Source organism: Sorex araneus, chromosome 1 (genome assembly GCF_027595985.1).
Source record: "Sorex araneus isolate mSorAra2 chromosome 1, mSorAra2.pri, whole genome shotgun sequence".
Taxonomy (NCBI): domain Eukaryota; kingdom Metazoa; phylum Chordata; class Mammalia; order Eulipotyphla; family Soricidae; genus Sorex; species Sorex araneus.
This window is the reverse complement of record NC_073302.1, coordinates 249,914,202-249,930,537: the sequence shown is the minus strand read 5'-3', so window position 1 is coordinate 249,930,537 and position 16,336 is coordinate 249,914,202. Positions and strand designations below refer to the sequence as shown.

Below are 16,336 nucleotides of genomic sequence, written 5' to 3'. Positions count from 1 at the left end.
TCTAAAAATCACCACCTAAGGGTGAGGTGAGAAATGTGACATATATATGAATTTTTATAAACCGATCTTGCTGGTGGCTTTATTCTCTTAAATCCACTTGCTGCTGCTATTTAGCCTCTGCTTTAGACTCTCCAAAAACTATATTGGTGCTTATTATCTTCTCACAGGATGAAATCCATGAAGTTCATATCACCTACTACTATCCTTGCTTAAAATGTGTATAGAAGAAGCTATAAATGATAGATCCAGGTAATTTTAAGGGGTTCAATGTTGTCTCTTCACCCGCTACATATAATATTTTAGAATATAAACCATTTCTTTGCCAATTTGATGTCATATAGAGAAAGAGAGTTATGCTAAAAATGTGAGAGGAGCTGGAGAAGTGGTACAGGGGTCAGACCCTTGCCTTACATGTGGCCAATCCTTACTCAGTGCCTAGTACCACATCTCCTGTGCAGCACCAAGGGCATGGTAGCCTAAACCCCCTCATCACCATCCTCCAAAGTGAAGTGAGAGCAGAACCTTTTTTTTTCTTTGGATTTTTGGGTCACATTCAGCAATGCACATGGGTTATTCCTGGCTCTGCACTCAGGAATTACTCCTGGCGGTGCTCAGGGGACCATATGGGATGCTGGGAATCGAACCCGGGTTGGCTGCATGCAGGGCAAACGCCCTACCCACTGTGCTATTGCTCCAGCCCCAGAATCTTCATTTAAAGATCCAAAGTTTTCTTTTAAAAGTACCCTATCACTTATTCAAAGTAAAATATGAAGCTACAAATGTGTTGCTCTGAATGCCACCTACACATAAGATACTACTTGAATAGAAATTTCAGAGTACAGCATGTAATATACCTTTGAAACTTTAACCTAAAAGCCAAAAGTTACCACATCTATTAAAAATTATAAAATATGTATATATATTTTGAATGATAATAATAAGGGAAACTTATGCTATTATCCAAATATATTTTCCTTTAGTTAAAAAAATTTAATTAAAATCAGCTAACTACTGAGAGGCAGTTGTGGGGTAGGGTAGAAGACTTCAGAGTTTAACCAACCGATATTTTCTTTCTTTTTTTAAAAAAAAATTTTATTGAATCACCGTGAGATATAGTTACAAGCTTTCATGTTTGAATTACAATCACAGAACAATCAAACACCCATCCCTCCACCAGTGCACATTCCCCACCACCAATATCCCTGGTATACCCGCCCTTTCCCACCCTCCCACTGCCTCCATGGCAGACAATATTCCCCATACTCTCTCTACTTTGGGGCATTATGGTTGACCAACCAAGATTTAATTTCTAGTTTCTGCCTTCAATTAGCCATAAGATCTTAAGTAAATTGCAGAAGAAACATTGCTAGAAAGCATGGCAAGTAGCTGATACATGGAAATGTACCAACATATCAGCTATAGCTTTCTGTTGTTTCTGCTCTTGTGACTAAAACTTTCTTGCCTGTATAATTTCTACTTGATCTTCTGGATTTCAGTAATAGCTGATATTCCTTGATAAGCCCTTCCTTAAACTTTTTCTAACCATATAGAATGGCCTTCCTATTTGTTCCCTGTTGGCTCTGATCACCCTCATTTTAGCCCTTACTATGGTATATTGCAATTTCTTATTATAGTATTTATATATTTTATATATCTATATAACATATAAAATTCAAGTGCAGAACATGTATACTTTCTCCCCTCTTCTGGTTCAAGCCTCTACTGAATGTGTTTCTCACAGGAAAAAATTTAATAAATCTTTTTTGAATGAATGAACTATAGAACACATTTTAATAAGTGTTACAGCAGATTAAGGCTGATTATCTTAGAGGTAAGGTATGTGTCTTCCTAATTTCATTTAAAAGTGTGTATGAGGAAGTATAGTCACATCATTTAGGGCTGACTAGCCAAGGGAAAGAGAAGAACCATGCCTATTTAAGACTCTAGTTAAGTTGAATTTGGGTTAAAAAAATTATTATAATGGGTATGTCTGCATCGAGTACTTATTCATGGGGAGTGAAGCAATTACTGATACAACCTGTAGACTACCTGTTTTATTTTCACCTATTTTAAGGCTTCTCTAACTAGTCTCACTAGCGACTAGTTTATTTCATCTTCTGTGGCCTGGACTATTGTGATTTTTGGCCCATATTTTAAGATCCCACTGCCATGATTTTGGCTCTTCTGGGCCTGGTGCCTGTACCATGATCTACTGTGTCCATAGACCTAGCACTATCCTTTCCAAAATAGTTCAACTCTTTTTATCTTCGCTAAAATGTAGCCTAGGGAAATGTCAAAGAAAGTATAAAAATATTGTGACAATTTATTGGCGCTTTATCAACTTTTAGTATGAATAAAATGTTGCTTAGACAATACAATAATTAGCCCATATAAACCATTTTCTGCTTTCCTGGGTCTTAGATATTTACTGTGGTATATAGTTTATGCTATCTTCTACTAAAAATTAATTTTCAGTGTTCTAAACAAATAAGAAGAGTTTATAATTAATTCCACTTAGAGTCACTGTTAATATCCTAGCAATACAGAACAAGGTGGGTGATGAAGAGATTCAAAGAGATTTTTATAGCAATATAATGAATTTCTCACCTTAGTTGTCACATATTTAATGGGCAACAATATGACATCTTCTAGCACCAAAATGGAAAAAGGAACTCTTGCACCATTGTCAGTATAAAAGAAATCCAGCTGTTACTTAGTAATTATAGTGCTTTGTAGCCAATTAGAAACTGAATCCCAGTTTTAAAAAGGCAAGTCAAAGTGCTCTGTAATGCCTGCATTCTAATAGCATACACTTGTCAACTTTCTCAAAAGGCTTCTGAGTAGAAATAAAAACCATAGGTTTGAGGGTGCAAAAACAAATCAGATGATTTTCCAAAAGAATTAACAATGATGCTAAATAAAACAGGAATCATGGCATTCATTGGGATACTCTGAGAAAGAAGCCCTGGAGGCTAAAAGTGGCTTTGTTCTGTTTTCATTCTTAATTCTTCATTTCAAGCATAAAGGAAAGCAAAGGCTGCTAAACACACCCAATTCCAGAATGGGTTGACATTTCTGTATATTCCATTGATTATGTGAGCATAAAACAATCCACTGACTTCTCCAGAGCACTTAACACAGGGGAAGAGGTGCCTGCCTTGCCTGGGGTTGACTGACTCCATCCCCCTCCAAACACCACAGGGAAGAGCGAAAAGAAAAAGGCACAAGAAGAGTACGGGGTCGGGTAACCACCCCAGTTTAATTCCTGTGCCTTGGGGTCCCTGACAGAGCAGAGCTCCAGCAACAGCCAATCATCCTAGCACTGACCTGTCAGCCATGCTGGCCAAACATGGCATCGAAAGGCGGCCGCCAGGTCACCTGAGCATTGGGAGCCATGCTCCTCACCCACAGGAAAAGAGAAGGAAAGGAGGGATTGGAGCCATAGTACGGTGGGTAAGGCACTTGTTGCACATGTGACCAACCCAGGATCCCTGGCATCCCATCTGGACCCTGAGTAATTCCTGAATGTAGAGCCAGGAGTAGCCTCTGAGCATCTCTGGGTGTGGCCCCAAAACCATCAAGAAAAAAAAAACAACCTTATTCAAAAGTTTATTTTCATGATAGCAGATAATGAAAACTTCAACACAGTGAGAAAAAAGGCAACTACAATTATTGAAGATAGCATGTGAACTGACATAAAGATAACAATGATTCTTTTTAAAAGAGAGTACTTAAAATGATTTCTTTTTAGTGAATATCTTGTTTTTGTTCGGGGGACAGGGGTAGGGGTGAGGGGTGGGGAGAGCTGATACTTGGCAGTGCCCATGGGCTGCTCCCAGCTCTGTGCTCAGGGTTGGCAGTGCTTAGGGAACCGTGTGGTGCTGGCAATCAAACCCAGGCCTCTAGCATGCGAAGCATGAGCCTTAGCCCTTTGAGCTTTCTCAAACAAATGCTTTGAATCTTTAAAATCATCCCCCCCTTCCCCCTCCCTGCCAATATATGGCTAGGTATCAAACCCAGGTCTCATTCATGCAAGGCATGAACTATGCAACTGAGGCATATTTCTGACCTTTATGAGCAACTTGAATTAAAAGTCATTGATTCTTAAATAAATAAATAAATAAATAAATAAGGATCTAAGGATATTTTAACTGGTACAATTTCACATCTATTCTGATAAGTTAATTTCAAGGGCAACTTTGAAGTAAAAATTGATAACTATTTAAACAGAGTCACTGATTTCAAAAATATTAGGAGAAAAAAAGGTCAAAACACATTTTAGTTACATTTCCTTAGCCTAGGCTTTAATAAAGATAACAGAACTGCTTGATGAATCAGAATTTTCAGTTAATTGCTAACATTCATGTTAGTACCACTTATCCTCATTTTTTACTATCTAAAAGCTAAAGCTGCCATCAATTAAAACTTGAGTTAATAAAGGGCCTATTCAAGTACAGTGTTGAACTTTATTCTTCATTTAATTTAAATTAGATTTTAAAGTTTTAATTTAAATTAGAGTTATTGCTGCTTAACAGCAATTTAAAGTGATTCCAGAAGCAATAAAGGTAATTAAATTGTAGAAAGACCAGTTTTTTTTTTTTTATCAAAATGAGGAAAGAAAACTTTCCTCCAGAGAGCACACACAACCCCATATGAAATGTGGTTAGTGGAGGTACATGAAGCTCTTTCTGTTTACTGAAGCAGCAGAGACCTGAAAGAGGAATTGTTTATTTTGAGAAGAATACTTTAATGAGTAGTATTTAAATTAGCTTATGGCTTGTTCTCTTTTAGAAAACAATCACAATTAACATAAGAATGAAAGTAGACAAACTTTGAAACCAGTTTCAAATCACTGAGATAGTCATTTTTAACTTTATAATTCATTAAAATATGAATGGCTACGGAATAGTCCACTTGTTATATTTTTAAATAATTATATAAGAAGGAATGGTCAGGAGTGATTCCAGAGTAGAGCCAGGTATAACCTCTGTATAGCCAGGTGTAGTCCCAAAACCAGAGGGAAAAAACCCCTAACAATGGATTAAATCTGAGGCCTACTAATTTGACAAGTCACTTAATTACCAAGGTAACACCTCTACAAAGGGAACTAAAACAAAATGTGTGAAGGACCAGTGAAGGCTATAGTCAAAATGAAAGAAGATGAAAGGACAGAGACATTGTACTGCTATTTTGTACTTTGAGGGGAAAGTTCTTTCAGTAAGATAAAAATAATTATTACTGCCAAAGTGACTGAAAAAATTCCAATTCCTAAAATAGTTGTTTTGGAGGACAAATAGTTTATTTAGTAGTCAATCACTTATCACTAATAGGTCCAGATGCAAAAAATCCTAACAAACCATAAAAGGAAGACATTAGGAAAATAATATTTATGGAAGGAAGTCGATACTGATGTAATATTTTGTTCTTCAGAGGGAGGTTCTTGTCAGGGAGAGCAAAAAAAACAGTCCTCTGATAGAAGCTACATATTTCAAGAGTGCTGAGTTTTCTAAATATATTTATTTGACTTTGTCTTCGGGTACCACATTAGTACTATTTACAAGGGATTCCTCCAGATTGAAGCTGTGCTGATAATTAAGTGTTCCAACAAAATCTGAAAGTTTTATAAGTTGTCTACTCTCTGAAGATAAATGTATTTAACTGCAAATTTAAACTCAGCTAGTTTATCTTTACTCTGAAAGCTAGCTTTCTGACTTGATACATTTTCGAAGCTTAAAATAATGTAGTTCTCTTGTCATCTTAATTTTCCTCATTGCAAATAAAAATAAAAACTAATCTGCAAGCCCTCTATTTTCTCTATTCTCTGCCTTTGAAAAATGTACTGCCAATGAACTTTTAAAGAGAAAAGAGGAATGAAACGCAGATTGAAGCATAAAACTGACCGAATTACAAAACTACATTCACAGATGAACCCAAAGTATGAGGCGGCTGTAACTATATCCAGTAGACAATCTTTATAGAATAACATATTTTCTAAACCCTCATTGTGAAACATAAAAGGATAATAAAAAAGTGACCACTTTTCATATTAGTCCATTCCATAGCTTTATATTTTCATAGATATTATTTTTATACATATAAATTAATAAACATAAAATTCAAATGTATTTCAGTAAAATTACCACATACTAATAATGTACCACTTTGTTAGAGCATGATTTAAATCTTTCATGGGATCAGATATCAAAAACAATTCAAAATAAAGGTAAAGTAATCTTTTTGTTTGAAGGCAACACCTGGTGGTACTCAGCACTTCCGACTCTGTGCTCAGGGATCACTCTCCTGGTGGGCTCAAGAGAACCACATGAGGTTCCGGGGATTAAGCACAGGTCACACACACACAAGGCACATGTCTTGCCCACTCACTATATCTCTAGCCCGTAAATTAAGTTTTTGATTAGTAAGGCAAGTATTAAACTAGATTGTTGCCTTTTAATTTATTTTTTGTTTTATTTTTTGCAAGGGAAGTACCTTTCCTGCTTTACTATTTGCATTTGCTTATTTTTGGACCACAGCTAGTGGTACTTAGGGCTTACTCTTGGCTCATCACTCAGGACTACTCCTGGTAAGGCCTGGCGGGCCATGTGTGGTACCAGGGATCTCACCTGAGTCAGCAGCAGGCAAGGCAAGCGTCTTATCCACTGTACTCTCTCTAATCCCTTTCACATAATGTTACCTAAAAATGACCTGGAAAGTGGCCTTTTGCACATATCATATTATTTAGCTTGCACTAAAATCTGTAATACTACTTTATAATTTCTGGCAATTCATCTACTGGAGAAAATTCCAAATGTTCCAGTTTAAAACTGACATTACTTTAATGTTGAGAGTCAATCAGAAAATATGTAAATAAATATTTGAGGAGGATTTAAAGGAAATTCTGTTTTCTGCAATTTACTGATTTTTATTAAGTCTTTCTGATAGGTATTCTTGAAGAAAGACACCACTACTGTCATCATAAGAAAAATAGTACAGACCATTTTAATATGAAGTTCAAGAGTTCATTTGAGCCCTAGTCTATTTTCGAGTGTCATGTAATGACAAAAAGAAAAGGAAAAATCAGAAGGGTTAGAGGATGAAAGACTAAAGCAAGTCTCTAAGCATATTACTTTGGAGTGATAGAACAGCGGGTAGGGTGTTTGCCTTGCACGCGGCCGACCCAGGTTCAATTCCCAGCATCCTATATGGTCCCCTCGCACCGCCAGGGGTAATTCCTGAGCACAGAGCCAGGAGTGATCCCTGTGCATCGCTGAGTGTGACCCAAAAAGAAAAAAAAAATTGGTGGAGATTTTTAAGCTATGATATAGCACATTCAGTTGTTTCTATGCAAAAGTTCTCTATTAGAAAATAGCAAAACGAAGTTGTTGTCCTGAGCAAATACCTTGAGGAAACTGGGCTGAGATTAAGACAGCTGATGTTGCCAGCCAAGTTGAGCATCTGGCTGCTTTTTCTGTTCTGGTATCTATCACATCACTTCTTGAACCAAAATTAAATAAGTGAGTGGCTATAAATGGCAATTTGTGTTTTTCACTGTCTTAGGAACAATGTCAAGCTTCCAACTGGAGAAGCTCCAGGACGAGGCTGACCATGTGCATGGGCAGTGTTGTCTAGCTTCTGCTGGCAGGTATTTCAACAAATGAGCCTTCATGACAAACCAAAGCGCTGACGTCACCAGGGGACTAAAATGTCCCCTCATCTCCTGGGAAATCTCTTCTATCCTCTCAGGATAAATGTTAAAGAGTGGTTCATTTGTCATGTTCTCACAATAGAATTTAGGAACTACTGGCATGTTCAAATATTTCTAAAACCATACCAAAAAGAAAAGGGAAGTACTAAATACAGAGATGAGACTTTTTATTTATTTTAAATGGGTTTATTTTAGATGAAGACATGAAACGGATTGCTATCAATCAGTACTAAACAAATGCTGACTTCCTCAAGTGAGATCTTTCCTGGTCAACTAACTGTAGACCCTATTCTAGTCCTCTTCCCATCCTTTCCCCCATGGTACTTGCTATCTCATGTACTATAGTTTAATAATCTTGTTCCTTTAATTAGAATATAATACTAGAATATAAACAAGAAGGCTGTGTTTGCTTTGTTTGCTTTTTTTTTTTTAATTCTTTTGTTCCTTTGGTTATAATCACTCATGTTTAAAGAAGTGACCAGCAGAGAGAGTACAGCGGATAGGGTGCTTGCTTGCCTTGTAGGCGTTTGACCCATCTTTGATTCCTGGTATTCCTATGACGCCAGCTACATCTGGAGTGATCCCTGAGCACAGAGTCAGGAGTAAGCCCTACATACAACCAGGTGTGGTCCAAAAACCAAAAACAAACAAACAAAAAAAGAAGAGTAACCAGCAGATAGCAGGTAATCAATAATGTTAGTTGAAACAGATGCTTTCTAGCCAGCTACTTACCTAGGATACCCTGAAGCTGCACTGACTTACTAGCAGACCTACACAGTGTATAATTTTATGAAAAGATTTTCTTCCCTTCTATTCACTCTGTCTGACAGACTATTAAAATACCCATTCCACAAGGGTCAGCTCTAATATAGCTTCTTTGAAGTATTCCTTATTTCTCACTTCTATTCTCTCACCTAAACTAGCTGTTGCATAGAAAAAAACATTTTAATCTTTAATAAAATTTCTAGTTGCTTATATATAATATTTCTGTCCCTCATAGGGCACCCAATACAAACAAATGAATGTATCTCTTAAAAATATATAACTAGTGAATATCACCATTCATCATGCCTTTTAGACATGCAATAGAAGTTTACGCAAAGAATAAATGAGCACATAAAGATTTAAAATAAATATGTACCTCCAATATATAAAGCAGATTATTGGGCATGAAAGGTCATAAGATGAATAATTCAGAGATCCTACTCTCAGAAGCTCAAGAAATAGATAGAATACAATTAAATATGATTCATGTCGGAATGTGATATGGTTATTTAAGAGAAATTAAAACAAAGTTCAATAGGGATACAAGAAGGAAGGCAATTAAACCTGACTTAGAGAACAAGGTCTTGGTTATTGAGTATGATTTTCACTGGGAGGTACGTGTAAAGCTGACTGACCTTCAGACAGAAACAGATAAAACAAGCATTTTGGAGATAAGAAAATTTCAAGGAATATAAAGTATATCTAAACTACAGCAGAATGAAGAGGAGTAGAGGTGAACAGACAGGATGAGTCAGAGTGGACAGTTTTTCTTAAATGTGCTCAAAAGTCTCAACTTCATTTTAAGGAAATGAAGAATGAGTCATCTATCCATCTTAGAGAGAAGACTCTAAAAACACCTCAAGGATGGATGGGAAGGAAGAGATTCATGCTTATTAATTTAACAAGCATGTATTGAATATCCACCATATTCCTGGCATGCTTCAGGGAGGCAGTTCACAGACTGATCCATTCCTGTATGGTCACTGTTCTAGGAGAGGAGATGGAGGTGGGAACATGCAGAAGAATGACACGGACAACAGCAGAACCCGTGCTAGGCCAGTGGTGTCCTCAAACTTACTTGGCCTACTACCACTTTTCATGAAAAACGTCACTCAGCACCTCCCTGAAATCCACCTTCTTTCAGTAACAACGCATTCCCCACCACGACCCCCCTAACCCCCCATTCGCTAACATCCACTTTGGGAAACATGGCTGGGAACCAATGTGTTTCTTCAGAAGATATTATAGAAATTACAGAAATGAAAGCAAACATTAGTGGAAGATGAAAACAATATCTAAAGACACCTTTAGATCTAATTTTGTTACTACTAAAACCAAACTTTTGCTCTAATTGAAAAGTACAGAGGAGGCCTACAGAGATGATACAGCTTGCCTCGCCTGCGGTTGGCCTGGGTTTGTTCCCCAGCACTCCATATTGTTCTCTAAGCTCTGCCAGAAATAATTCCTAAGCACACAGCCAGGAGTAACCTCTGAGCATCACCGGGTGTGGTCTCAAAACAAATAAATAAAAAGTAACAAGGAATGTTTTGGAGAAAACTGTGAGCTGATAGAGCTGATACACTTTATTATTTGTTAAGTTAAAGGCCTAGTCCTAAATGTGTTTTGATATTTGCCTTAATGGCTATCATAGTTAAAAACGAGCATGCAAAGACAAGAAGAAATGCAAGTTTGCATTTTCCTATAATTCAACATGCCTTTTTCAATGTCATCAACCAGACATACAAAGGTCTTTGTTACAAGTAGGACTGGGAATTTTCATCTTTCCCAATGTCAATCAGTGGTTTTATAAATGAATGGGATCATGCCACATTTTAAACATTTAAAACATATGGGCCAAAAAAAATCACTGAAATCCCTAACTTAGTAAGTATTTAAATGTTAGAAAAGTGTTTCTCAAATTGTTCTATTGTGTAGACATGAGACCTTTGAAAGTGCATGCCCTAGTTCTACATTTCAGAACTTCTAACAGAAAATGTGTATTTTCTCATAGCCTGTGGTCCTCTGTAGACACCAACTTAGTGCCCTACATGTCAATTCAATTCTGACATTAACTAAGCAGAACTAGCACTAAGCCTATGAGTCTGGGTCTTATATAAATGTTCCGAGTACAGATACCGAGTGCAACTCAAGTTTATTTATTTACGGAGTGGTCCTTCTGACCACTTCAGCGATTTTATGACCCCCTCCTCAGGCTCAATCATTTGCCAGAGGGGCTGGATGGAGGGTACTGCAGTTAAGGTGCTAGTTTTTGTTGACTGAATTAATTAAAGAAACACGTAGAAACAATACTTCGATTTTCCAGAAGTTCTTTTGGTTTGTCTTAAACATGACATTACTGATGTATCTCAAGAGAATATACTTAAGGAAGATGTGAACCGAGTGAATAACATACCTTTATAGTCAGAGTTTAGAGACATCAACAAATGCCATCTGTTTCTGCTCAAGTTGTCACTCCTGCCATCACTGTAAGAATCTGGCTACAGTGACATCTGTCTCACTTATAAGAACAGCACATTATAAAGCTCAACAGAAAACACTCCAGAGCTTAATGAAAAAAAGTCTTGGGTGGCACAGGCACAAGATACTTCTTCACAATCCATGTAATCTGGATGCTCTGAAGAACCCACTGCTGATCCCGACAGGGAGCCCCGCATACGGCATGTGAAGTTTGAAGGGTCAGGAAGGGATGTCATGATGAAGGCCATCATGATTGTTCCATCTGCTATGGAACGATTAGGATGTGGAATTTATCTTTAGTATAACCAGGAACTGTAACTAAAAATTCCTTCCCCTGCAGAATAATCATTCATTTAAAAATGAAAACCAGTATGAAATAGTTATCTTAGCTCAATTTTTCTTTGCAAGTGTAAAAAAAAGGTGTGTGTGTGGAATTTATGAACTAGATGGATAACAGTGGTTGAGTTGAACAGTGGAGAGATGAGGTGGTAGATATAGGAGAACTTTATCATCATTATAGTATATTTCCTCAAAAAAGGAAAGCAGAATCAAATTTTAGAAAATATTAAGTTTTTAAACCGGAGTAATAAATTGAGGTATGTGTTCTCTCTATATATATATTATATTTAAAGATTTTGATACTGCACAATTATGTAACACTTGAGGGAATATTGCCTTAATCTAGTGGGGAGGAATATAACAACTAAGAAAAAGATATACACTGCATCAGTAGTTCTCAAGCTTATTAAGCTTATGATTTGGAAAATAATGATAAAAGAGAATCCCATAGGATGCTACCTGTCTTTTTTCCCTCACTGGCTACGAGCATGGTGCCTGCTTCAAGCTGTAATCTCAGGACTCTGCAGCAATGACTTAAACTTTGCAACCCACAATGCAATGCAAGAACGGAAGTGGTGCTGATTTTGGAGGACTACCATCCAAAGACCACAGCAATACAAGCCACTCAGTGACAGAACAGGGAAAAAGAACCGCTAAAGATCTACCTCAGGTGAGGTGTGGTTAAGAAAGAAAGCCTTGGTGATTTGGAAGATAGTCTAGAAAACAGAAACTTAAAAAAGGGCATCACTATTGAAAAATGAAAAAAAAATAGAATAACTGGGGAAGAAAGCACTTGGGATCAGGCTAAGCAACATTAGGAATGCAACGCGACACAAAACAAGACCAAAGAACCGAAACAACCAAAGGTCAGAGTGGTAGAGACTAGGTCAATAAATGCAAGCAAGATCCTGGGTTTAATCCCCAGTACTGCCTGGTTCCCCGAACACCACCGGGTCTGGCCTCCATAATAGCAACAACTAATGCAAAACCCTACAATTTAGTCACTAACCGAAGTACAGAATTTAAGAGCTGGCTACCTAATAATCTTTTCTTTTTAACTTTTTAATTGAATCACTGTGAGATCGACCCTTACAACGCTGCTCATGATTGGATTTCAGTATTCCAACAACCTCCACCAGTGCTACTTAATATTCTTGATATGGCTGGTACTTGAGTTAGTTTTCTTCCAAAGTACAGTCATAACTAAAATACTATCTGATGAGCACAGTAACGTGAAGCAGCAGTGTGCTATGGTTAAGACACGGGGCAAATACTAAACACCTCTATTACGAACCACAATACCCACAAGGAGAGAGAGAGTGAGCAAAAGGGAATGCCCTGCCATAGAGGCGGGGTGGGAGGGTGGGAGGGGTATGGGATCATTGGTGGTGGAGAATGGGCACTGGTGAAGGGATGGGTACTCGATCACTGTATGACTAAAACGTAAAGACAAAAGCTTGTGAGTCTGTAAGTATACCTCACAGTGAGTCATTAAAAATAAAAAAGACACAGGCAAAGACCAATAGCATGAAGCCAGCAGTGAGTCTTGGACCAAGTCATCTGGCCAACCCGTGCCTCAATGTCCTCATCTGAAAAGCAAAGCTGGTGAAGGTACTGACCTCACAGAGTAGTATTCAGTAAAAAATAAGGCATTACAACTTGAAAAGTTTAGAGCTATGCCTGGATATTCACGCTGCTAAGTACAAAGTTAAACAAAGAAACAAAAGTAACAAAGTAAAAATTTAAATGGACTTGGAGATTGTTTTAAGAAGAGCAAAAAATAATTACAAACCTAAAGATCCACAAGGAGAAGTAGGAGGAGCTATCATAATTCATACTGCATAGAAGAAGCATACAAGGCATTGTATACAGATGGCATTGTAAGTAAGAAAACCTCTGCCCAACCAGTGACAAAAATACACTAAAATCACTTTTTCAAGTTCCTAACAGAAAAGATGACATGGAAGGCAGACCCAGGACATTCTGTGTGGCAGCTGGCACCTGAAATTGCTCTTAATAGTGCCGAGAGTATCGCGGTGCTCATAATATCTTTTTATCGTAATAACTTTTTCCATAGGAGTTCAGAAAGCTTTTACCTTTTCTATTTTCTACCAGTGTTATCTCTTTACCCTCTGGGACTAGAGAAATAAAAAATTATTTTCCTGTCATGTTAAGTTTTCTGCAGTGTATGGAAAGCTTTGGATGTTGAATGATGCTGTACTCTTGAATACATTGTTATTAAGGCAACATTGGCTTTTAATATAATTTCCAGGTGCACATCACTGTAATTCTGCATAGGTAAACATGACATACAATGATCACCACCAAGACTAGTTTCCACTTAGCACTATACACTTGTTTTGTTTTTTTTTTTTTTGGCTTTTTGGGTTACACCCAGCGATGCTCAGGGCTGACTCCTGGCTCTGCACTCAGGAATCACTCCTGGAGGTTCTCGGGGGACCATATGGGATGCTGGGAATCAAACCCGGGTCGGCCGCATGCAAGGCAAATGCCCTACCTGCTCTACTATCACTCCAGCCCCTATACACTTGGTTTTCACCTACTATATTGTGCTTTTTAAAACACACCATCATTCACTCCATTTTTCACTTCACTTTTTTCTCATTGGGTTTTATAATCAAATGTATAAAAAAAGAGTTGGAAAGATATGTATTGACTTCAGAAATATCTACATATACTCTATGCCATTGGCAAAGAAAACAAGTGAAAACTAATGAAGAGAAACACATCAAAATAAGAAGTTTCTGCATGGTGAAAAAAATGATGGCTCAAGTAAAGAAAAAACTTGCTGAATGGGGAAAATTATTTGTACATCACACACCTGACAAAGGGCTAATATCCAAGATACATAAAGCACTGACAAATAACAAAAGAAACCAAAAAACTCCATTAAAACGGAAAGAGGATCTGAGGAATAGTACTGGGGCTAAGACACTTGCCTTGCCCATGAACCCTGGGCACTGCATATGGTCCTCTGAGAACTGCCAGGAGTGATTGCTGAATACAGAACCAGGAGTAAGTCCTATAAGTGGTTCCAAAACAAACGAAAAGCAAAACAAATGCAGAGAAGAGCTGAATAGACAGTCCTCCAAAGAAGACAGAGATTACAAATACATGAAAAAATGTTTATTATCACTGATTATCAGAGAAATCAAAATGCCATTGAGATCTTATCTCCCACCGAGGGAATGGTCTCTTTTATAATAAGCCTCAAACACCTAGATGAGAGCAGATGGAGGAAAAGGAGCGTTCCATTATTGGTGGGATTAAAAACTGTGTCAATCTCTATGGAAAACACTATGGAGACTTCTCAAAACATTGAAAATATAACTACCACGTGATCCCACAACTCTACTGATGAGTACCTGCCACAAGAAAACAAATATATTAAACCCAAAACACACATATGATAAAGGTTAATACACAAGCTATTTAAAGCACTAGTAAGATGTTTGTAAAAACAAAAATAACTGGAACTGGAGTGGCAGGGTGCTTGCCTCGTGCATGACTGACCTGGGTTTCATCCTTCGCACCACATACAGTCCTCCAAGCCCCACAAGGAGTAATCCCTGAGCATAGGGTCAGGAGTATGCCCTGAGCACCGCTAGGTGTGCCCCCCCCTCAAAAAAAAAAAAAACAACAACCCCATCAAACCATCAAAAATGAGGGCAAGTAATTTTGGCACCCAGAGACTTCTTACAGAAATACATCTAGACTGTAAACTGAGCTAAAATAACAGAAATCCAAAACCGCACAACTGCAACAGCAGCCGCGCAAGTTCATATAATCTTCATTCTCAGCAACGGAAAACAAATTATCAAATGATGCCTTTTCAGCAGGTTTGATTGTTGGGGGGAAATTCCAAATAATAATAGTCAGTTCTTTGTTGAAATATTGAATGTATTCAAAGTATAGAGAGAATAAAGTAAAGATCATTAGCCACTCAGGTGGGGGGGTGTGGGAGGGGGTATATTGGGGTTCTTGGTGGGGGAACAGGTGCACTGGTGAAGGGATAGGGGTTTCATCATTTTATGACTGAGACTTAAACCTGAAAGCTTTGTAACTTTTGTCACGGTGATTCAATAAAATAAAAATTAAAAAAAAAAAGGGCAAAAGATGAATGGAAATTCCCTCAAAGAAGACATATAGATGGCTAAAAAGGTATATAATATATACTCTGCATCACTTACCATTAGGGAAATGCAAATCAAAACAATAATGAGATTAACAACTCATACCAGTGAGACTGGCACACATCACAAAGAACAAAAATAACCAGTGTTGGCGCAGATGTGGGGGACAAAGGGACCCTCATTTACTACTGGTAGGAATGTAGACTGGCCCAGCCATTTTGGAAAATAATATGTATACTTCTTTAAAAACTAGAAATTGTGAAGGCTGGAGTGATGGCATAGCGGGTAGGGTATTTGCCTTGCATTCGGTCCAACCCGGATTCGAGTCCCAGCATCCCATATGGTCCCTCAAGCACCTCCAGGAGTAACTCTTGAGTGCAGAGCCAGGAGTAACCCCTGAGCATCGGTGGATGTGACCCAAAAAGAAAAAAAAAACACCTAGGAATTGAGCTTCCATGTGACCCAGCAATTCTGCTTCTTGGCATCTACCTCAAGAGCCAAAAAACTCATTTAGAAAAGACATTTGTACTCCAATGTTTGTTCACTGCAGCACTATTCACAAAAGCCAAAATCTAGAAACAACTCAAGTGTCCAAGAACAAATAAGTGAATAAAGAAACTATGGTACATATACCAAATGGAATACTACTCAACTTTAAACAAAAGATGATACTGTGATTTTAGTCCTCTGAAGTTTCAGAGGAAGGCACCGTAATGTCAATAATGATAATGAGAAAAAATTCTATGCAGGAGTAACAATGGAACAAATCTTGAAGGATTAGGGAGAAATAACATGTCATAAATGGAGAATGAAGATAGTTATGAATACAAGCTCAATAGACATGAAAGAAATCCTATTAGCAAAAGAGGACCTGAAAAATATCTAATGGGCATCA

The 16,336-nt window shown here is 37.7% G+C and overlaps 1 protein-coding gene across 1 annotated transcript in view; it reads right to left on the bottom strand.

Moving 5' to 3' along the window:
* Positions 1-16,336, bottom strand: part of VWA8 (von Willebrand factor A domain containing 8) — a 350,725-nt gene that overhangs the window by 169,340 nt on the left and 165,049 nt on the right. The window lies entirely within an intron of this gene.